The sequence below is a fragment of the Carassius auratus genome, chromosome 8 (genome assembly GCF_003368295.1).
Source record: "Carassius auratus strain Wakin chromosome 8, ASM336829v1, whole genome shotgun sequence".
NCBI lineage: Eukaryota > Metazoa > Chordata > Actinopteri > Cypriniformes > Cyprinidae > Carassius > Carassius auratus.
The window spans coordinates 27,567,925-27,579,298 of record NC_039250.1 but is presented as its reverse complement, the minus strand read 5'-3'; the positions used below and the strand labels follow the sequence as shown (position 1 = coordinate 27,579,298).

Below are 11,374 nucleotides of genomic sequence, written 5' to 3'. Positions count from 1 at the left end.
AAAAATGTACAAAAGTGATTTTGTGTCCATAGAAAGCACATTAAATGTAAGTAAAATGTCTACTTTTAAGGTTTTAAATAAGTTTTTGGAGAATAAATGTCAAAATTTAGTTGAAATAATGTTACATTGTCATTCAGTGTACCACAATATTTATGCAAACATTCAAACAACATGCTTATTCTGACGTGTACATAATAAAATATCTAAATGAACAATGGAGCATACTAAATTTTACTGTGTTTTAAATTAGTACAAAATTCTAACTGACAACTGGGCAAAACCTAGGATAGTGGCAAATTTCAAATGACACATTTTTCAACCCCTCCTCTGTAAACACCTCTCACAAATAAACCACAATCCCATTAATTCTAAATGGATAAAATAAACACTTCAAATTTAAAGAAGAGAATGGTTTTCCTTGACTGTGGTTCTTTAGCATTTTTGATCCAAAAGCGGTTTTTGATACCGAGCTCAAAGGATAAGTGTTCCACAGTAAATCTCTGATTCTCTTAATACCACAGCAGTCATCATTCCTAACATCAAGCCTGACTTCAGCGTACATTCCCTGCCTTATCCGTTTCAGCTATTAGGAATAATGGGAAAATATCCTTCAGTCCTGTGCACTGCAAACAAATCTTCTGTTAGGCATCTGAAGCAAAGGTGCTTCATGTATTAGTGTCTAAATTAACTGTTTAAAGTCAAGAATCAGTAAATGAATGAGATTATGATAGATAATGCTGCTAAAAAATCATTTCAAGGGTCAGATCCGGTATAAATCAATCCTTGAGATATCAGCTGCATATTTAATGCAGTCTTTATTCCTAATACATTTGTATTCATAATGCACGGTCATTTGATGTATGCTTCTTAATTATTTATTTTATTTCAAAACAAGAGTATTCATTTTTTTGCCTTTTTTTAAGATCTGTCTAATAGTTATAATAGTAATAAGTCTAATAGTAAATGTTGCACCCTTTTTTCACTAATCCAAATATCACTGTCTGTCTTATCAGGAGTGATTTTCCTTGACTTTGTTGTTCTTTAGAGATTAAGATGTTCTTGAAGTTTCTTCAAATCAATAATGTTAGTTTCTTGGATCATTAAAGCACCAGTGCATTGATGGTTTTCCAAAGAATTGGAATAGAAATGTTCTTTGTGAAACTCAAAAAGCTTCTTTCTAGCGTCACACTGTAATTTTTTTTCTGGTTTTGCTCATGTATTAAATTGCAGATGCTCATATCGCTTCACCCACAGGAGCAATCTGCTCTTCTTCAAAATCACGATCCATCCACAGCAATTAGGGGTGTAACGGTACGTGTATTCGTACCGGACCGTTTCGGTACAGGGCTTTCGGTACGGTGCCAATTTTACCGAATACCGAATGACCTAATGCAATATTTTGTGCGCAGAACATAGGTACATTTTCGTGTTTCCAAACGAACCTATTAAGTATCGGAAGTCTCCGCGTTCAGCTCAAATCCCGCCCCGCAGCTGATTCTAAGGCCGGTGACACACTGGCTGCGTGGCGTGAGCGTGGCATTTCTGCTGCGTGTCATTTGCGTGACGACTGCTTCGCATTTTCTGTGTCTTTACACACCAGAATCGTGTCTGACGCGGCACTGGTGCACTTCTGCTACTGTAGGTGACATAGAGGGAGGCCGCCGACAGACCAGGATCTTGTCTTCACGACAACAATATCAATACTTCATGTTGAGCATAAATATAAAGCCTACTGATAAAGGACACTGTCAACAGTATTGACGCCAAAATAGACTATGTTTGACAGATGCAATATGCCAGTGTGTCACCGGCCTAAGGTTTTCAAAAGGCATCACGCGAGTGTGAACATCACTACAACTAGGAAAAAACAATTGTAATTCAAACGCAGCTCCCGTCGGCATTTAACCAGACCTTTGCTCTTAATTCTGATCAGTCCAACGCAATAACGAAATCTGAGCAGGTCTAAAAACTGAAACTGTTAATGATGGAAAAGTGATATATATTTTTTAAATATGAGCAGGACTACAAGATGGGATTAGTAATGCTGCACTGTAATCATAGTTATTTATTTATATTTTTCATTATATTTTATTATATGATATTGGTTTGAGACTGAGAGTATTTTATTTAGTGGAGAACTTTGCAGCAGTATTTTATTTACTATTCTTTTTTTTATTTTATATATATTTTATTAAAAAGTATTTTAAAAAAGTATAAACTAATTGTAAAAAAAAGTGTATAGTAATAAACAACCTGTAGTTTAATGTTTGCATTTCTTCCCTTACTGTACCGAAAATGAACCGAATCGTTACTTTAAAACCGAGGTATGTACCGAACGGCTATTTTTGCGTACCGTTACACCCCCTAACAGCAATACCGGCCATCAGGTATCAGGTATCTCGGCTCTGTTGATATTTTTTGTGACACATCCTTATCAAGTGGTTTTGCAACAGTGACAGTTAAATAAACATTCAGCATCTCATCCCAGCGTTCCCGAAAGATTTCCTGCCAGACCAAGAGGCTCAGGGAAGAGTAAAACTGCAGACGTCTCATTTCCATAGCGACTGCTGAATAAAGAGACCTCGGGGCGCTACTGCGCAAGCTAATGTACTGGTGACCCTAGAAAGCGGGACACGAATTTGAAATATATTCAGTAGCTCTGTTCCAAAACCTAGTGAGCTGCCTTGCTCTTTAATGCCTAAGGCGGGATCCTAACCCAACCTCATAATTGACTTACTGTGTCATCGGATCTCATAATAAACCGTCCCACCACTGAATGAGTACAGCACAAATGCATTTCGAGTTACATGTATGAATTAAATTATGAAGACTGAGGGACTGGTGATGCTTTTTTAGTATTGTACACGGGTTGCACAAGCTAAAAACTGGGAAAAAAAAAAATCACAGTTTGCCAAAAAATAGTGGGAGTCAGGGTTTTTATCCACTTCTAGCCCTTCATACATATCAATACTTATTTTCAAATTGCAGTACAGATTAATTCACAAGCTACAGTTGAATAAATCTGAACAAAGCTATAAGTGAACAGTTTCAGCCCATTTTGCAAACATGAATTAAATATATATAGGCTTATATGTACAGTCATCATTTATGAATTCTTCTCCTGAGCTTGTCGCAGTATTCCGGGATTGACTTATCTGTGAAAAACATATGCAATGCTGCCTTCGACTGTGACCAGAACTCTTTCAGGAGCTTGACTATGATGCCTATCAGCATGAAGAATGCTGTCTGGAAAGGCAGCTTAGTAGGTTTTGGAACAGAGTCTCTGTGTCCTCAAAAGGTTGTGGGGCGTGGAAAACAATCCATGTGGGAAAATATGCCTTTGACACGGTGGACGGTTTGAAGACCAGGACGAGGAAGTCGGAACAGCACTACAAAGGAAGAAATGAGAAAGCTAAATTCTGTTCTCTCTGTTCTATTGGTTTTGCAGTCCCTGTATAGTGATATTGTGCGTGAAGGCAGAAAGCATCCCTCTCCTCTCCTCCTCTCCTGTGCCCATCCCTCAGGACCGATTTAGAATTGCAGAATATGAGGTTTGCCGCCACTGAACTTCCCCACTCCTTGAGTTTTTCCTCTGACTCTCCAGGGATCGGTATGAAGACTGCTCTCAATACATGTCATTACTTTCTGGCCCCATTGTGTTTCCACAAACACCCAGCAGTCAATATCTGTGCATTTTATCGCCACACTCTTTAGAATTCAGTGGAAAGCAAGGTCAGATCCTGTAGCATGCTGGTAATAACATGGTGAAAACACACAGAACAGCACACGCATGCAGCAGTCATGCATCCCTCTGAATTGTGAATGAAGTGGCCATAGGCTGTTTTCCCAAGATCCTCATTGCCATCATTCATTCAGTATTCATATATTCACTCAGATTCGCCTTGATCTCGCTCGTGTCAGCAGACAGCACAGATCAAGTATTCATCTTTCATTTTAAATGAGCGGTTATGAATTTAGATGAATGAGATTTTGGGTCAAAGCTGCAGTGTTGTTGTTGATCTAAGAGGTGAGATGAGATTTTGCAATAAATTATAGAAGGGAATAAAAGGAGCAAAATACAATGAGAAATGGCCCAGTCAAGTGCTCATGCTATCAGATCACTGAAGTCAATATGGCACCATGTCTGCGCAGCTAAAAGTGCAATTGTTCAAATGCTTGAAATTGATTTGTGAATGTATCATAAAACTAGATTTTTATACTTGCTAAAGAAAAAGGAATGGTGCTTTTGCTTGTGCAAAAGATGCCTTCACAATGCTAGGATATTGTGGATGATTAATAAGGCAATCTATTTTTAATTAGACTGACAATTCTTAGAATTAAGTATATTTATAATAATTGATTTGTGTGTGTGTGCTTCATTCACTACATTGGACCATTTGGATGTATTTTGATTTTTAGATTTTTTATTCCAGTGCATCTGGAGGAGAGATTCATGCATAATGCAAAACACCACTTGCATATTACATGAGCGGTTGTATGTGTGTTAACTGACATATTTTGACATATTGCACAGTATTAACGTAGCTCTATTATAAGTTTAGTGTTAAACTTGTCAACCGATGACAGTTTGGTTCTTTGCCACTGTGCTCTTTACTCAGTTAGGCAAGAAAAAGCAATTAAGTAATTTATTATTATTTATTTTTTATAATTAAGCAATTATTCAGTTATATTATCAGTTTAATTACATTGACACTATCAGATGGGGATTTTTTTTTTTGTCAGCAGTGAGGTTCTGGCAAACTCATCTGCCATTCATCCATCCATTCATCCATTCATTCATTCATTCATTCATTCATTCATTCATTCATTCATTCATTAGTTTGCAAACATTTAGAATGATGTCTGTGCCTCTTTCTTCCATACAACAAAACAGATTGGGTCAGTCTAGTTACACAAAGGACAAAAAGAACAGCAAAATGTTAAAAGCCAGTTTGTGTGCATGTGTGTGTGTGTGTGTGTGTGTCTGCGTGCTAAAAAATTGAACTCATTATTCACTGAAAATCTTGTCTTGAAAATCTTGCTTGACAGCCATGGCTACAATTCGCTTTCAATGAATGGGAAACAGCAGCCTGGACATTATGCTATAAATAACTCCTTTTGTATTAATAGACAGAAGACCCAAAGTCAGCTGTCCACACAAATGGGGTCCAGTTAAAGAAGACAGAATTCAATTTTTTGGTTGAACGGCTCATTTAAGGTTTTATTTATCAAGCTCTGAGATGTACTTCAGTTATATTATACACACAAGCATCCCCCAGCATGACTGGTGTAGCTGGACATCAGCCGCTCACTCCAGTGTAGCTAATTGCATCTGCACACAATGCCTTCCCATCTTATTCTGTTCCCTCAGACCTTGCAAAACCACAAAAGGCAGCAGCCACCATTGTGGTGGCACAATGCATGTATGCTTGCATACATTGGGAAAAAAAAATCAGCTTTCAGTTGATCTCATTGGACAATACGGTGCATCCTGGTGGTGTGCTATTCAGCTGGGCTGGATCAGCCCTGTTTGCAACTCAAGGATCATGTTTGTTCTTGCTTATTAAGTGTTCAAGGTTATTAGATTGGATAAGACTTCTGGCAAACCTCACCAGATTAATAGTCATTTCTGAAGCCCCCAGTGAGGGTGGTACATACTGCTAGCGATAAAGCGATTCTGCAGGTTGCAACTTGAATGCATTTAAATGCAACTTGAGGTCTTGTATGATGAGGTCCAGAGCTCCTGTTCAAAAGCTCCCCAACACACCCATGAATCCGCGTTTGGTTTGAAGAATGCATGTGTATTTGTGTATATGGGTCATGTGTGGCATGAATTACCTGATCCGTGGCTAAACTGCATTTCCCGGCTGGCCTATCTTTCATTATGCGATCTAATGTGACTGATGTTTTATGGGTAGCAGACGGTTTCTCATCTTTTATATCCACTGCGTGCAAATTTCAGTGAGAGGAGTATCATGATATGGTTTTTAACAATTCATAAAGTCAACAACTTTAGAGACACAGTGTCTTATCTAACTCAGTGAGTTAATAAACAATGGAATATAATTCATTTGAATCCATTGTAAAAAAACTAACATTTGCACACGGACTGAGGCTCTGGATTACAGTCACAATGTTGTAAATAATGTTCAATTTCTTGCACAGACTGATTGTTTTACTTCATAAGACCTCAATGTATCATCAAGAGCCATGGGTATTAATTTTGTGTTCCTTGATAACAATCCATTAATTGCAAATTATTGTTAATCCATTTAATTACGATGTAAGGTTCAATACGGAAGAAAATATATTTCCCTACATCTGCTTCAGAATTCTACATTTGCGCGGTTTGTTGAGGAGAGGTGTGCTATCATTTTTCTATGCAGACAGACTTATGTTTCTTATTTGGTCGATGTCAAAATGGGGAGAAAGAAAATCCAGTAGATTCGAGCGGACTCTTAAGACTTCGTAGACGAGCAAATACCCTGGCGACCACCCTAAAGAGCTTGTTTGTACTGTGATTTTACAGCACATCTTCCTGTATCTATTTACATTCACGGACTACGGTTTCACTGCAAATGAACACAAATCAATTCAAAAGATCCAATTACAGTGTACAGCGGCAATGTCAGTGATGTGTGAGATACGAGTCGTGTCGGGGGTGGGGGTAGGTCCTGAGATATGGCCTGAATAAGCAAAGAATCTTCTGCGTGTTAAGATTGCTCCAGCAGTACCATTCCAGCAATTAGCATAATGCTATTAGGCATAGATCAGAAGGTTCTCTGATATGACAGTCACTAATGGTGTCTAATACATGACTTTTAGCCTAGCGACAGCCATTAACATTTATATTATATGTTATCACATCATCAAGGCATAATGAGTGTGCTTTGCAGGCGAATGGTTTGTCTCTTAGGTTAACCGTTTGGTTTCTGTATTAAGCCGTTAAGTTGGAGAATTAAATGTTTCATGGGATGTGTTCTAATGTCTAGTGTGATGCCTACATAGGTAGCATCTTAAGGCATCACAGGGAAAGTGATCCAAAGGCTGTACCAACACATACTGTAAGCAGTACTCTCAGTTGAAAAATCCACGTAATATGGCGGCAAAGAGAACATTTAGAAATGACTCAACAGCAAAGAAAAGGATTTATAAAAACATTTCAATTTATGCTTGTGCCATACTGTTTTTGCCAACGCTATCTCACGACCAATTTTCGTACGTATTTTACGAGGTGGCTTATTCGTACGAATTTGTATGACCTCACTCGTACTATTTTATACGATTTGTCGGTTAGGTTTAGGGGAGGGGTTAGGTGTAGGTCATTCGTACAAATTCATACGAATTGTGCAACTCGTAAAATACGTACGATTTGGCAAAAATCATATGGAATTGTACGAGTGTGGTCTTACGTATTTGTACAAATAAGCCACCTTGTAAAATATGTACGAACTGCCGTGAGATCGGGTTGGTTTTTGCTGTAGATTGTGAGCAAAGTATATGTATAGCTTAGCAACACGCTAACATTTAAACTGTACTGAAATTGATTGAAATCAAATAAATAGCTGACAAAAAGTGACACTAATTAGATAATAAGAAGATAATCATTATATTTATAATGAACAGTATAACCATTATCATACAGTACTTTAAAATATATTTTAATCATGTAAAAAACATTCACTGTAAAGCCATATTCAATTATTATGATCTCCTTCAGGCAGTGTAATAAGCTTTCAAAATATTCTCTGTTATTATTGTTCAGTTGGTTTTTGTTTTTATTAACTAATTTTAATGTCAGTGTAAATAATTAATAATTTATTATTATTATTATTATTGTTATTATTTTAAACAAGACTTGACTCAGATATTATGAAAAACATATTACTTTAGCTAAATTATTTGTATCAGTACTGGATGCCTTTTGCCCCATGCATATTAGTCTTATGTGGGGTAAAAGACCAAAACCTGATTTATTTTTTTATGGAACATGCACACTTGAGTGTTGATAAAAAAAGAGAATACATGAAGCTATAATAAAACTTGAACTTGAGAGTCTCTGTTCTTTCTTTTGTCATACTGCAAGTTCAAATATTCATACTACAAAATATTCTGGGTGCTATGAAAGTTTTTTAAAAATGATCGAAAATGCTGGCAGTGATGGGGAAAAAAATGCTGGAGGTAAAGGAGTTATATAAAACTAATAGTTTTATGATTCCTTTCCCACAAAACACACTGTTCAAATTAAGGTTCAATAAAAAGATGCATATAAATAAATATATCACAAATCATGACCAGACAGAATATGCAGACTTTTCTATGCTGAGCTGAGAGTATTGGTAGCCAAAAGCATTACTAAACTAACTAACATATTTACAAAGTGATCACACTAGGGACTGGGACTTTGTAGAGCTTTGCGAATGATTACTCTTTAAACTGGGCTTCTACGAGAGCCGGTTCAGAGTGGGCCTGGTTGTTTTCCAGCATGCTGCCTTGGGGGTGTTTTCCTTTAAATTTCCTGTTTGAAAAAAAGTAACTTTTTGCATTACAATTTTGCTTTACTTTTGGCCAGTAATGCATTACATTAATTTTGAGTTGCTTTTTAGCCCCTTTCACACTGCACTTTGCTGGTCCTGGAAAATTGGCAGATTGCCTTCTGTGTGAAAGCAAACTCGTCCCGGGATTGATGACTTGTACATTACACGTCACATCCTGATGTCACGTGTCCTTATGGGACCTTTACGGGTTGTGTGTGAACCAGTGTTAATTTTGACAGCAAATTCGGATTTAGTCTTAGTCTTAGTCTTTTGAATAACACGCCATTTAGTTTCAGTCACATTTTAGTCATCTGAAATGTTTTAGTCTTAGTCTAGTTTTAGTCGACTAAATATCATAAGAGTTTTAGTCTTAGTCTAGTCTTAAGTCTTTTAATCTTAGTCTAGTTTTTTTTTAGTAGAACAAAGTCAACTTAGTTGACTTGACTAAATGTTTCCATCAGTCTGTTATGGAATGGTATTTATAAAATAAACATAAGGCCTGCTCTCAATGAAAAATATACATGCTCTCTGAAAAAGATATGCATTCGTCCTGAATGATATGCAATGCATATGACATTCTTTCAAGATGAAGTACAGTATTATTGAAATAGACAAACACCTATATTATATTTGTATTGTATGTTCATTATATTTCTTTATTTGTGCTATTTACACAAAGTTTAAATTTTTTTAAGTTTGTTTTTGTTCATTTAAAATTGCACTGCATAGTCTTCACTGTAAAATAAAATACACAATCAAACCAAAATGTATTCAGACACCTTCAACGTTTCTTACAATATCACAGTTTATTTGCTGTAGTTTAGAAATTGGTAATAAAATATGACAATAACTCAGGGTTAAACTGTGTCAGAACAACAAATTCATCTTGATAATGTCAGATCCAATGCTTAATTTGGTTCAGTCTGTGGTGTGAAAAGGTTGCATTAGCAATTAAAGAAAGAAACACTTAAGCAAAACATGCTCAGGTCCCTATAATTTTTGTTTTTGTTTTGTATTTTTTAGTCACTAGTAAAACAATATAATCTATTCTATCCAATTTTTGAATTGACTTTGGATAAATTCTTGTTAAAACTACAAAATTATTCAATCAAGAGCAGTGAGTGATTTACTTTCATTTTCATACATTAAAGACACAGACAGCAGAGCTAGTAAATTAGGCGCGGTCACTTTAAGAGACAAATGCATCCATTATAAAGATACGCATCCGATTTCTTTCCAACTCTTTACTTTCACTGGAGACATAACTACAGACTTTTTCGAACACACTGCAAACGTCCTGAAGGAGAGCTCGGTTCAGTGTTGCGTAGTGCAGTGTTGAGTAACCAGCTGCTCTGCTCAGTTCAGATTTCCTGCATCGCGGGGCTGAAGCCAACTTGATGTGTTGAATGCTCGGAGCACGTTATAAAACGTATTCTTATAATACACATTTCTGTTTTAATAAATTCTCATATTAAAACATAGCATTACACATAAGTAGGTACAAAAATAATCAGTGATACATTTACGACCCCATAAAAATTTGGGTCGCAATGGCATTTCAAAAGGTCGCAGTGTAGTTCCCTGTGTAAACAACTTAACTGTTATGAAAACGTCCTCGAAACTGCGAATTTCTGCAAACTCATCTTTGTTCTCTTTTCTGTGTAACTGCTGCTGCGTTTGTTTAGCTGTTGCGCTTGCATTTGCGCGGCTTTTTAAAATGGCTCGGCTGCTTCTGCATAGATCAACCTACCCTCAAAGATTCACTCTGATTGGATCTCTTCTCCATTCGTCCCTCCCATATATTTTCGTCTCATTTTTTTCCGTTGACTAAAGTGTCAGTTATATTTCGTCACGTTTTTCGTCATCATATCTGACTTTTTATTTAGTTTTTATTTAGTTTTCGTCCGTGAAAAAGGTTAGTTGACGAATATTTTTCGTCATAGTCTTCGTCAATGAAATTAACACTGGTGTGAACGCACACACACACAGATTCTGGGAAATCACTGGCAGTGTGAATGAACCAAAATCTAACGATCCAGGAACAACTGTCAGGACACATTATTCATGTATTATGTGGAATCTCAGCATGAAAGGGGCTTTTGTCTCCTGATTTGGGCTTGCTTGTTTTGTTTTGTTTTTTACAACAACAAAAAAAAAGTTATATTTTATGCTAATGTGAAAGCCCCTTCACAGCAAAAGTTAAATAAAAAACCTCAGGCTGAAGTAAGAACCTCTGTCTCTCTATTTTCTTTTAATGTGTTAGTAGTTACTTGAAAAAAGTAATCTTGCGTTAATTGTAATGTGTTGCCCTCCACATTGCCAAGGTCTATAGATAGCGAGGCGGCTCAATATTGGGAAAGGGTGACAATCATCCTTCACTTCTTGTGCGTTCTATGTCTATTTTTCTTCTAGTTTCCTCAGCCTCTTCTACACATGCTTAAGACATCTCTGCTAATGAAACATATGGTTCAGGTGTTGTCATGAAAGATGTCGCTCACATCAGAACGTTCACCTGCTTCTACAGCATTCAAACCACACAAAAAAGACCTGCAGTGAGATCTCATCCCCCGGCGCAAGGTTTCATTCAACCACACATTATCCTCCATCCTCTGAGTTTCATGCTTTTCAAAACAATTGGAGATAAAAGAGCAAAAATGGAGCTTAATCACTTTCCCCAGGGAAGAAAGAGATAAGACATATTCTCAGCAGTGTTATCCATCATCTGCAGCTCATAACATCTCATGTGCTGACTCTGGGCACACGAAACCAAGAGCTTTTCTAGAACTACAAACACACATTAACTGTCTCATTTATAAAGCAACAGGATTTACAAGCAG

General features: G+C 36.8%; 1 protein-coding gene across 5 annotated transcripts in view; it reads right to left on the bottom strand.

Annotated features, from left to right (window-relative positions):
* The window catches only part of LOC113107833 (1-phosphatidylinositol 4,5-bisphosphate phosphodiesterase eta-2-like), a 113,868-nt gene that overhangs the window by 86,429 nt on the left and 16,065 nt on the right, over positions 1-11,374 (bottom strand). The window lies entirely within an intron of this gene.